Genomic DNA, 11,793 nt, shown 5'->3' with positions numbered 1-11,793 from the left:
TCATCATCTCGGGGCTTTAATGTGAGCTTATAATAGGACAGCAACGATGTCATTCCCATTTGTTTGTATCACCCTTTGTCAAGGCGCTCCATTTACAAGCGGGCCAATATTTAAGCCAGGCCTCATGTGGCAACGTTGAGATGATCCATTGATGACATTTGCATCATGACCGCCTGTTGATGGGCATGAATGTGCAGATGTAATTGTGTCTGCACAGGCGGACGCTAGTCAGAAACATTTGCCTTCTGTTACATCCATGAAAACATGATTTGAATTTACGACACCTGCCGGTTGTTTTCCATTTCCCGTTGTACAACGATGTCAGACTATGCTAATTGCTCTACCCCTTGTTATTGGCCTTCTCTTTATAGAACTAGCGACTGGTTTTTTATGCCATTGCTCATTTCATCTGGGCCAGCCAGGAGGGGAATTATGTGGCATCTGATAAAGTCCAGCATTAATAAAACTGGACAGATAACGGATATACTTACATTGCCTCCAAGAACAGTAGACTTGTATGCTGGAATCTAACTAGCTGTACTAATAGTACTACTACTACTACTACTAATAATAATAATATTAATAATTTTTCAAACTTCAGGTGTGAAAACCTTTCCACAGAGGTTGACTGATATGAGGTACGTGCCAGATGCAGTGCGCTGTGGTTTATTAGTCATGTGTAAAGCTAATGTGGTCTCATTTCATTTGGGGATGACCCAATTTCGGGACTGCTTTGGCACATGTTCCCCAGCGCTTCAAAGCACAAAGCCCAGATGAAGCAAATCTTCAATTTCCTGCCGGCATTATTGGCCTGCTGCAGAGGTGGACGCTGGGTCAGGCACACAGACAAAAGCTTGAATTGTTATCACAAAGCAGCAATAAGGGCTGCTGTTTTTTTTGGGTGGTCCAATTTTCGGGAGAAGTAAAAGTGTTGTTGTATCTGTTTCAAGGTGCAGTGGTACACGTTTTACGCTCGCTCAAGAGAACATCTCTTGTATTCCACTATCAGATTGTGATGTCCATCACTGTCAGTGACTAACCTAGGCACACTTCTTGCACATAAATATTGTATAAAATAATGAAATGAAAGGCCGCACAACCTCAAAATGCCTTAAAGTATGTCGGGACAGTTGTAAACTGTACACGGTGGAAAAGCAGGATTTACTAGTCTAAAGTATCCCGGTTTAACCGTGACAGTCCTGGTTTTGAGCCTTGGGTGCCGACAGATTTCGCCAAGCCCATTGTTTTGTTCCCATGTTAGGCAGATCCTGTCCTGGCGTCTCCAGTTTTTTTGTGTATCAATCACACAGTTGTCATACGATAAAGCATTAAAAATTCCTTCTTTCGGTGCTGGATTTCACTTTCCTTTATTTTCTTTGATCCTTCCTCGGGTCTCCTGACAACCTCATGACTCTTGTTGGATTCTGAAGTATTTGGTTTAGGTGAACGGTATGGGATTTTTAATAGGTTTTAAGTGAACTAATGAGTACACACTCACACGCACGCACCCCCCCCCCCACACACACACGCACACCCCCCCACACACAGGCACACATACACACGCACATGCACATACTCACCCACATACAAAATTAATAAAAAAATAAAAAAGAGAGCAATGATGATGACATGTCAAATCTGTAAAAATTACCGAATGAACAATACTGAGCTCTCTCGGGAAGAAGAACAGAAAAAAAAAAAATCCTTCTTGCTTACTTGACATTCACTCTTCAAAGAGTCCAAAGAGAGCCCTGCTCCACAATATGTTTGTTTCTGAGGGTCCGTTGTACAGCAAATAACTGGATGACTCCCGAGAGTGGGATCTACCATGAATTTTGAAAGTGTAAGAACCTCATCAATTTTGTGGCTAGTTCATACAGTGCTGAGAGAAATACGTTTTAATCATAAAAGCATCAGAATGATGAAAGTGCGTTCCGGCAGACTGAGGCGACGTTTGCCTTATTGCATGTTAGGTCTCTGCATTTCGACGCAGAAGCGGGCAAATTAATATGTGCCAGGCTGAATTCTTTACAGATGATTTCTCTCATTAATTTGCAGTCTGCAGATGTTTTTAATTCATCACAGTCCTAACCTCCTGCTGCGGCAGCTGTTGGAGGTGGAGACGCTGGTGTGTGTGCGCGAGTGTAAACACTCGGCCGGTGTGTTGCTCGCGGACGTTTGTGCGAATGCTGCGATTGTGTGGGTCTTGTGCCGGCGCAGTCTTGTGTTGGAACAAAAGGAGCAGATTGAGCTTGAGGTGCACAGTCGCTTTGAATCCATCAGCGCTGTCAGATGTGACCAGAACGGTTCTTCCATGCGGACTGTAAAGCGGGACAAACACTGCCAATGAAGCCACTTTCAAATAAGATTCCCATTTGGCAAGTTGGTTTTTGAATGGAGTCTGCTCGGTGTTCATTAATCATTCTGTTAACGAGGGAACTGAAAAGCCAGCCATTGGGCTCTTACCAACCAATTTGGCCTCCCCAACAGGGAGCAGCTCACATATTTGGAACAGTGGTGTCATTCGATTTTCCCAATCTTCACCTGTGGATGAAGAGCACACATGATTTATGTTATTGATGATTTCCGCTAGTAAGTAATAAATCAAGTTATTGTCATTTTTGGTATTTAGCCTGCCTGCCTCGACAGTCTCCTTCTGAATTGTCCATAGGTGTGAAAATGAGTGCGAATGGTAAGATGTAAGAAAACAAAGCCAGCACACTCCCGAGTGAAAACTGAAAGGTTAAGAGCTATTCATATATATAATTGATTGGCTACATTGATCCTGCTAAGGTGTTAATTAGGTATTACTCAAAGTATAATTGAGCCTAATTGACTCAAGTGGAGGCTTCAGCGGTGGCTCATAGACACTGCTTGTTAGACAGATAATTGCCTGCAGCCAAGCCTTGTTCACAAGCCTCTGCTCAAGCAACTGTACACTCCCTCCAAGCTTGTTGATTTGAGCAATGGCCACTCTTCATTAGCGCAATCAGCACGGATGTTCTGGTAATCAAACCACGCAGCACGGGCTCAGTAAAGTATGTCAGTCAGGATATCTCCAAATGTGCAGACATTGCACTTAACTGACAAACGATCAGCTTGAGATTTCCTTTCCCGCTTTCCTTTTACCTTGTCTTGATTTCAAAAGAGACAAATCCACTGTCTTTTGAAACGAGTTCCTTCATAATTGATTGATTTGCTGAAGTCCCGCGACATTTGCAGATTTTAGATTTGGATGACTATTAATCTCGAGAAGGGCAATTCCTCCAGTCACAAACTGTCCAAGAAACATAAAAACGACCAACAGAGGGACAAAGAACAGGAAGCCTGGCAGGTCGCCTTTCAGTGCCCCAAATTCGTTCGATTGGCAAAAAAAGTAGTGCTGTCAAAGTTTAAGCATTAACTAAATAATTAATCACAAAAAAATATCACATTAATCATGTGTGTACACAGATTAATCACATTAATTTTGACCGCAAATTAACCTTTAGCTGATAGCGGATGGTTACGTTAAAGGTAGCGCAGGTTGTATTTAAGCAATAAACATAAAAACATGCTTTAAAGTAAATCATTTAATAAATGTTTGCGTATGACATTCAGAATATTTGTTCATGTCAAACTATCGGCGTAATTTTTTTCCATTTTAAATTATTCAAGTCATTAACTGATTAATAAGGAATTGGAGGGGGGGGGGCAAGTGCCAGGTGCAGCAATTAGCGGCTATTAGCCTGCGAGCTAACCAGCTAGCTTTTGAATTAATGGCTATTAGCCCGCTATAGCTTGCGGGCTAACCTAATAGCCGTTTTTTAGCGGCTATTTGGGAGTTATTCCGGGGTTAACGTGTGGGTAAACGGTTAGCCCGCGAGCTAAAAGTTACCTCGCGAATTAGCAGCTATTTGCGAATCAGCGTGCGGGTGAATGGTTAGCCTGCGAGCTAACCGGCTAGTTCATGAATTAACGGCTATTAGGTTAGCTCGCGGGCTAACCTAATAACCATTTTTTAGCGGCTATTTGGGAGTTATCCCGGGGTTAAGTGTGTGGGTGAATGGTTAGCCCGCAAGCTAACAGTTAGCTGTATATCAACTTCAAATATCGGTTATCGGCCTCCCTGGCTACCGATAATCTGTATCGGCCCTGAAAAAAGCATATCGGTCTATCTCTACTTTGAACGCATCCTGAAGTGTATTGACCTGTCAGGAAGAGAATTCATTTATGTCACCACCAAGCATGCCTATTTTGCCATCATATGGTTTTTCACACCAATTTCACAGACCGCTGTTGTGCTGCTATCGCCTGACGTGTCCAAAATGGGAAAGTGACAGGAAGCGCACTTTTCTCCACTTTGCACATAGCAGCACATGTCGCCGGCTGCGTGTTGGCCAGTGTGTGTATGTGTGTGTTACCTGGCCAGCCAGGTTGTGCCATTTGAGGCCATATGTCTTGTTCGGGGGAGGCTGAGCTGCGGAGACTTGAACCTGTGGTCAAGCACCAGGGCCCAACTGCCGCGCCATATGGGGATGAATTTCAGCGGAATGTATTACTTGTCTTCAATGCATCATCACTAACTAGGCAAGAAAAATCTTTTTTTCAATCAAGTTCATCTAAAAAATGAACACACAGGCAGATTTGTAGATGCTCAACTGCAAATATGTCAAGATAATACACCACCTCCAATGTGCAATTGCTTTTAGTGTGCATCCTTCACATAATGAAATAAATTTAATTTTCCACTTGATTAAAAAGGTTGATAAATGTAATTAATTGCTTGAGATCATCACACGGCATTCAACTGCTGAGTCCATTTCAACTGCAGTGATGAATGTAACACTGGCAAAGGAATTCAACTTAGTGTGGAGAGTTACTGCATGGCGTAAAGTTGTCACTTGACTGCTCGCTTTCATGTGTGCATACGTGCCGACATGTCCGAAATTCACTTTTTATTTGTACAAAATCAATTTGAGCAAATAACATTTTCTTCAATATGATTGTAAAAATGTGCATTTTTTATTTACAATTTGTGCAGCTGCCGTCTTTAGAAGACTTTACCGCCTTTTATTTTATTCATATTTTTTACTATTTATTTATTTCATAATATTTTGCATAATCACCTGCTTTCTACAAAATGATGTCATGTTTCCGTAAGGGACATTAGATTCCCGCAGCAGCAGCAATGTTGACTCATAAACACTCATATTAATAATGTAGTAGAAACAACAAAGCAACAGCAAATGAGGAGGAACTAAATTAAAAACATAATTTTTTTTTTTTTTTTTGATGTTGCATATTAGTGTATGGTAAGCTATATAAAGGGGAAACAATGCAAATGTGATAACAATATTGGAAACACAAATGTAAATTGTGAAGTATAAATATGAATAATATAGTGTTGTATATTATATGATGTTTGTTAATACACATACTGTCATATTGTCATATACATGATAGTGCTCCGGTTCGTAGCCATGTCTGGTTAAAAAGAAAAAGGGTAGGTTGTATCAGGAAGGGCATCCAGAGTTAAAACTGTGCCCGACAACAAAAAGGTAAATTACAATAGGAGAGTTTCCTGTACAAATATCCTTATGCCATTGTTTTGATTGGGGGAAAATGCTAATCTTAATACTCTTTTTTATTTTATTCCCAGCCTAACTGGATAGCGCTCAAAATCAAGGCATCTATTTTGAACATGGAAATTTTCAAAAAACACACCGTTTGAAAATTTATTGCAATTGAGCGCTAGCAAAAATATTAGCTCAGCAGTTGACCCTCGTTAGCAAAGCCATCTTATTTCATGGGCTATGAATAATTTGTTCCGTGCTTTTAGGGGTCAGCAATGAACATACAGTAGTGTCCAGTAATTGTCTCAGGCCTGCCAGTTGAACGATGGTGGCCAGAAAATGAAGCGTCCCATTGGCTTCATTCATGAGTTAATAGACTGCATGATGACAATACCTGCCTGGCTCCGATGGCTTTTGCTGGATTATGGAAATGCTTAGCCCCCTTTCCGCACATCATCCTCATATTTATTTGTGTGTGCGTGCGCGTAAGGCCGAATGGCTATTTTTCCCAGAATGCTCAAAGTAATAAATCTTGCTTTATGATTTGTTTTATGCACAGATGGTGAACTCCTCGGATGAAAAACATAGCAGAAGAAATAGCAAAACACGCACCCACATACTGTATGACTGTTTGCCTTCTAGAAGGCAAGTGAATTTGGCATCACACGTGCATTAGCTTTCCGGTCCTTCATCTTTTCTTTTTAAACACTCTATAAAAATTGGGCTAAAAAATAACCCAACCATGGGTAAAAAAATTACCGATCCTCTACTTGGGTCGATTTGACCCAACTATGAGTCAAGAAAAGGGTCTTTCAGCGTAAAACAACTCATAATATTGGTCAGATCCTTTTTACTTGGGTCAAGAAATTGGGTCATTTTGTACACAACAACCCAAGAAGTTGGGTCAATTTGACCCATAAAGTGGATCGGTCCAATTTTGCTCCATAATTGGGTTACTTTTGACCCAACTGTTTTTAGAGTGAAGCTACACACAATCTAGCTGTTTTTTGTCACAATGTTGCCCCTTCCTCACCAAAGACAGCAAATGCCGATCTAGTGCTAAGATTGTCTTGTAACTTTTTGCCTTTCTGTGTTGAGTGATTTTGTCCCGATAACAGGTTCCAAAACCAGTCTGGGCTGACAATCTTAAGTAATGAATACATCTAAGTCCATCCAATGGAGTTAATGAACTTTGTGACTGGTTTACTCAACTCTGCAAGCAGCAAATTATATTGTGCACTGCTTACAAGAGCTTATTAGCGGTGACGGCCACTATTAGCAGTCATTCTAACCTTGACTTTTGAAAATCACGGTAAACTGTCCAACCACTAATGGGCCCACGCGTAAATGATGTTGTTAATTTTTTTAGGGGGGTTCAAATGCGAAATCTCAAAACATTTTATAGAGGACAGTACAGTATCACTTTCCTCCAACAGGCTTCTTCAAATGGTGAGTACTTTTACTGTTGGGAGTTTTAATATACACTGGTGAACTCGTCTCGAGACTAGGAGTTTTGGAATTTTGAAATCTTACTGAAAATAAATTTGCCTTTACAGTAATAAATTTGTAATTGTAACAACCAACTCATGACGGCCTCCTTCAGCCCAGCATATATATATATATGTATATATATATGTATGTATATATATATATATATATATATATATATATATATATATATATATATATATATATATATTAGGGGTGTGAATTGCCTAGTACCTTTCAATTCGTATCACGATTCATAGGTCACGATTTGATTCGATACCGATTAATCCAGATACTAATCTATAAATTGCTTATTGCGATTTTTTTAAACTCAAATTTAGAAAATACTAATGAGTAAACTTGTACATGTACACCGTAAGATTTGTATGAAAATGTATTTATCTGAAAATTCAGATTGCAGTCTGTTTCATGTTTGAACGGCACTGAAATCAAATATTAAGGCTTAATGTTCCATTAATACAACATTCTTTCAAGCTTAATGTGTAAATCCTAACCCTAAGTAAGCCGTTTTGTTGAATATTCCCATAAAAAATTGATGTTTAAAAATCGATTCAGCCGCATATTGAATCGATTCGAGAATTGCGTGCTGTAATATCGCGATATATTGCCGAATAAATTTTTTCTAACACCCCTAATATATATATATATATATATATATATATATATATATATATATATATATATATATATATATATATATATATATATATATATATATATATATATATATATATATATATTGCACTCCTGCTAAGATGGGAGCTGAGTTTCTGGCAAAGAGGTCATTTGGAGGTCACGTTTTAGCCATCCAAAAGGCCAGCGCGACTTCCCCCTGAGATGTCTCATCTCCTGTCTGGAGCAAGTCATTAAGAGCAAGCTGCGGAGGTGAAAATGTGTTTTGTGATGGACGACCTGTGTACAGTACGCACACGTCAGTCCCCTTGTTGACAGACAAGAACGTGTGAAAACTCACCACCGAGACTTCTTCACTGGAGAGTGGAAATTTTCTATCCATATGAACTCCAGCTAATTCACCGCTTCATTCGCCTTGACAGAAAAATGACAAATCGATTCCCCGTAAAGGCGTCCAAGCGTCTACATAACAAACATAATGGCACACTTACTCAATAATACTGCTTGAGACATGCAGCGTATCCAATGAGCATCCATCCATAAATATGTCCAAAATATTCTTTTAGACTATAATCACCATTTGTTTGCATCATTGACAACCTGTCACAAGTCCAATATACCCCGTGACATTTCGAATGACCACCGTGGGCCTCAAGTAAGCTTGAGTACAGAAAACGGACGGTCTATTAATAACACTGAACATTCAGAAGAAGAAAAAAACAGGGTGAGAAAATATGTGATGAGAATCATTTTGTTGCTTTGTACTAAGCATGCCAAAGGGTAAATACATTGAAAATGGCATTGCATGATTGAGTAGTGCAATATAACCACACGTCCGTCCATCCATCCATTCTTTGTCTTTGCAGCCACTGGTAAACAGCCATTGTTAAGGATGCGCTATTAATGGTGCTGATCACAGTGAGTTTTAATTAGCTTTGAGTCCTGAAGGGACATTTTTCATGGCTTTCCCGCTTTCTGACCTTCCAGGAAACACCGTCCCAAATGGATGCCAATTACACTTTCATTTTCAGCACTTTTACACCCCACTGAGCTATGAACAAGATAACCTTCTGTCATACTGTTTTTGCGAGAAACGTTCTTTCTTTTCACCACCAGAAATAAAACTAAAATCTTAGCCTGCAGCAATTGTTAAAAAAATAAAAAAAAATCTGTATGTGAACTGATGAAAAGATGGAATGACTTTTGGGTGTGAAAGCTTGGGAAAAGTGAAGAGTAAAAAGGATGTGCTTTATGTTCTTGTAGCCAGGGGATACATTTGATTTACAGTTATCCCTCAAATGGAATGTTTAGAACGCAGGTCACAGTCGCATGGATCTCTACATCAGCCAGATAAAAATTATTCAACTTTGATGCACTTATAATTTAAAAAACAGTTTTGATTTAAGCAGAACATATCACCGATATCTATATGGTAGGGTATCAAGCACTTCTAGGACATAAATAGAAAACAACCAAATGAAAAGCAGCCAGTAAGGTGTGTGGGTTCTTCTTTTGTTTTTTTGTTTTCTGTGCAAACTAGTTTAAGGACGCCTTTTGTTTTATTCCAATTCAAATAACTTACAAATGTCAGTAAGGTTGTCTACTTGATCAATATTGTAAGCAGTTTTTTTTTTTATTTGAAAGGCAATTAACAATTGGCTATGGGTCAAAGTAGCATGTTTTCTGATATTTTGCTTCTTCTTTGGCTTTTCGTGTGTGATATTAGCGCCCCAGTGATGACGCAGAGGAAGCGTGTGATCTTTTCGCAAACATGAGCATGGACTATTTTTCAGCGCCGTGCATTCACGAGGTGATACTGCGATTCTCCCGCACTGAGAGATCACGTGGTTCAGCGCGTTTATTTTCATCTCCACAGATAGATACGAAAGGGCACATGCAGGCCGGTGGCATTTGTAAAACAGACACATACGTGACACGCGCGTGTCTCCAGGAAGAGGATGACTTTGACCATGTGGGCGCTGTGCACCAGTGGTGGTGGTGATCGCCAGGCCAACGTGCGTCGCGGGCTCGTCATGGAACGTGACGCGCAATTTGGCCACGGGCTTGGCACACATAGAATAAACAGACGTGTTGCGAAGGCACGCCTTTAGCTAGCAAGTCTCTTCTTAAGCCGACACGTTTGCCGGGACTCAAAAGGATGACGTATGAGGATCGGGCCAATGTTTTATTCATCAAATTAGGCGTTGTAAAAGTGTTTGTCCAACAATAATGATGTGTGTGAAATGCGAAATGGCCTCAGTGTGATCATTGTGCAATTCTGGGTCGAATTTGCACAGCTTCCAAGCACGTCACATTAGCATGAACGCTGCCAGGTTGATGGTGTGTGTGTCTTTATTAGTGTACGTGGGTTGCTTTGGCTGCTCTGAACGCCTCCTACTCTCTCTTTAGAATACAAGCCACGTGGAGGAGCTCTTTATTCCATGTCCTGTTTCATTTCCCTTTTTGTAGACGTGTGAATGTGCTCTCTGCGTTTGGTTAGCGCTGAGCCTTTTACAAGCAAAATGGACAGGCTTTGCTTTTCATTTTATACCGTGTTATACTTTGGGTTGGTATTATTTGATTTGATACTGCTGGAACAAGACATAAATCATTTAATCTTCAAATCTGCATTTATTCATCCAAATAAAACATAATTCCCCCAAATGCAATTGTAGAAATTGAATGCAATGCTAGCAAACTGTTGCCTCATGTTTTGACTCATGGACTGGTTGCGAGTCACTCATATTTACACCTGTGGCCAATTTAGAGTCTTCAATGAAGCTAACATGCATGTAAGCAAGCCTGAGTAACTTGGACAAATGTCCCACAAGAAATTTGAGAAAAAGACATACAGGACTTCCTGAAGTAAGATTTGACTCCATAACCAGCAGATGAAATGAGAATAATTAAAATAAATAATGACAATGACTGATTTTCGAGGCCAAAAACCTAATGTGTGATACTTTGGTTGCCAATTTTCTAAGTAGGACTTACTTAGCTTTACTTTAGTGACAGTGAAGGTCAGGAGGCAAGGGGGGATCATCTATCTCCCTTTGTCAGACGGTGGCGTGCCATGACATGTGATAATTCATTTTCATGCTAACCATTGAACTCTTGCACCACTTCTGTAGATATAATATAATAAAACAGTCAAGAGAAAATCAAGTCATAAAAACGCTATTAATAATACAGGAGTTGTCTTTTCAATGTGATTATACTTGTACAATTGATTTCAATCACGGCTTTTACACTAACTAAAAATAATGTACTGTGAAATAATGTTTGCAGATTTTGAAGGTATCTACTAAATAAGATGGATGCAGCTTTCTGTAGCAAGATGAGCAGCCAGCTATTGAGATAGTCAGTGTCTCGTCGTCGAAGGCTGCATTGCAGATAGAAAATTCATATTCAGCTGCTGAAGCTTTCTCTCTGCAATGTGACCTGGAGAGAATGACATGGAGCGAGTCAGACAGCCTAAGCCCAATGCCTCTACTTGGAATTTTGAGTAAAAACGTTGAATTTTATGTCTGTTGCTTATAAAAAGAGTCTGAATACAAACAAAAAACACACAATGAACATGAACTGGTGAGTGATGACGACGAGGCAGATGTCAAACCTCTGCTGGTTCTTCGCGTGCTAATTGTGTCATTTGCCAGACTTGGGCATGAAAGTGAGCACACAAAAAAGCTGCTAGCAGAAATGGAGCAGCAGAGGCAGCAGGTGGGCACCGGGAGCTGTGTGAAGCCCGAGCTGGCTCCAGATAAGACTTACACAGGAAATTGCAATATGGTAACTCAAGTGGAATACTAAGAGACTCCATCTCTGGGTGTCTGTGTCTCTTTGTGTGTGGATTCAGTGGAGCACAGTATGCCACTGAAACCCGGAATTCATTGCGCATTGTAAAAGCAACAATTGGTGCAAAGCTCTTGGTTACAATTGCGAATGTGCACAGAATATCAGTTGAGGCTGCATTCAAGACAACTGGGACATTTTTTGGCAACCGCTCACGCTTGTTATACGTAGCCTATACATGGATGCATATTTTTGAAATAGTTTATACAAAAATTACTTATCTTAACTCATTCACTGCCATTGA

The sequence above is a fragment of the Leptonotus elevatus genome, chromosome 16, assembly GCF_054856555.1.
Source record: "Leptonotus elevatus isolate MCC_2025b chromosome 16, RoL_Lele_1.0, whole genome shotgun sequence".
Lineage (NCBI taxonomy): Eukaryota > Metazoa > Chordata > Actinopteri > Syngnathiformes > Syngnathidae > Leptonotus > Leptonotus elevatus.
The sequence above is the reverse complement of the archived record's forward strand: the minus strand, read 5'-3'. Positions refer to the sequence as shown.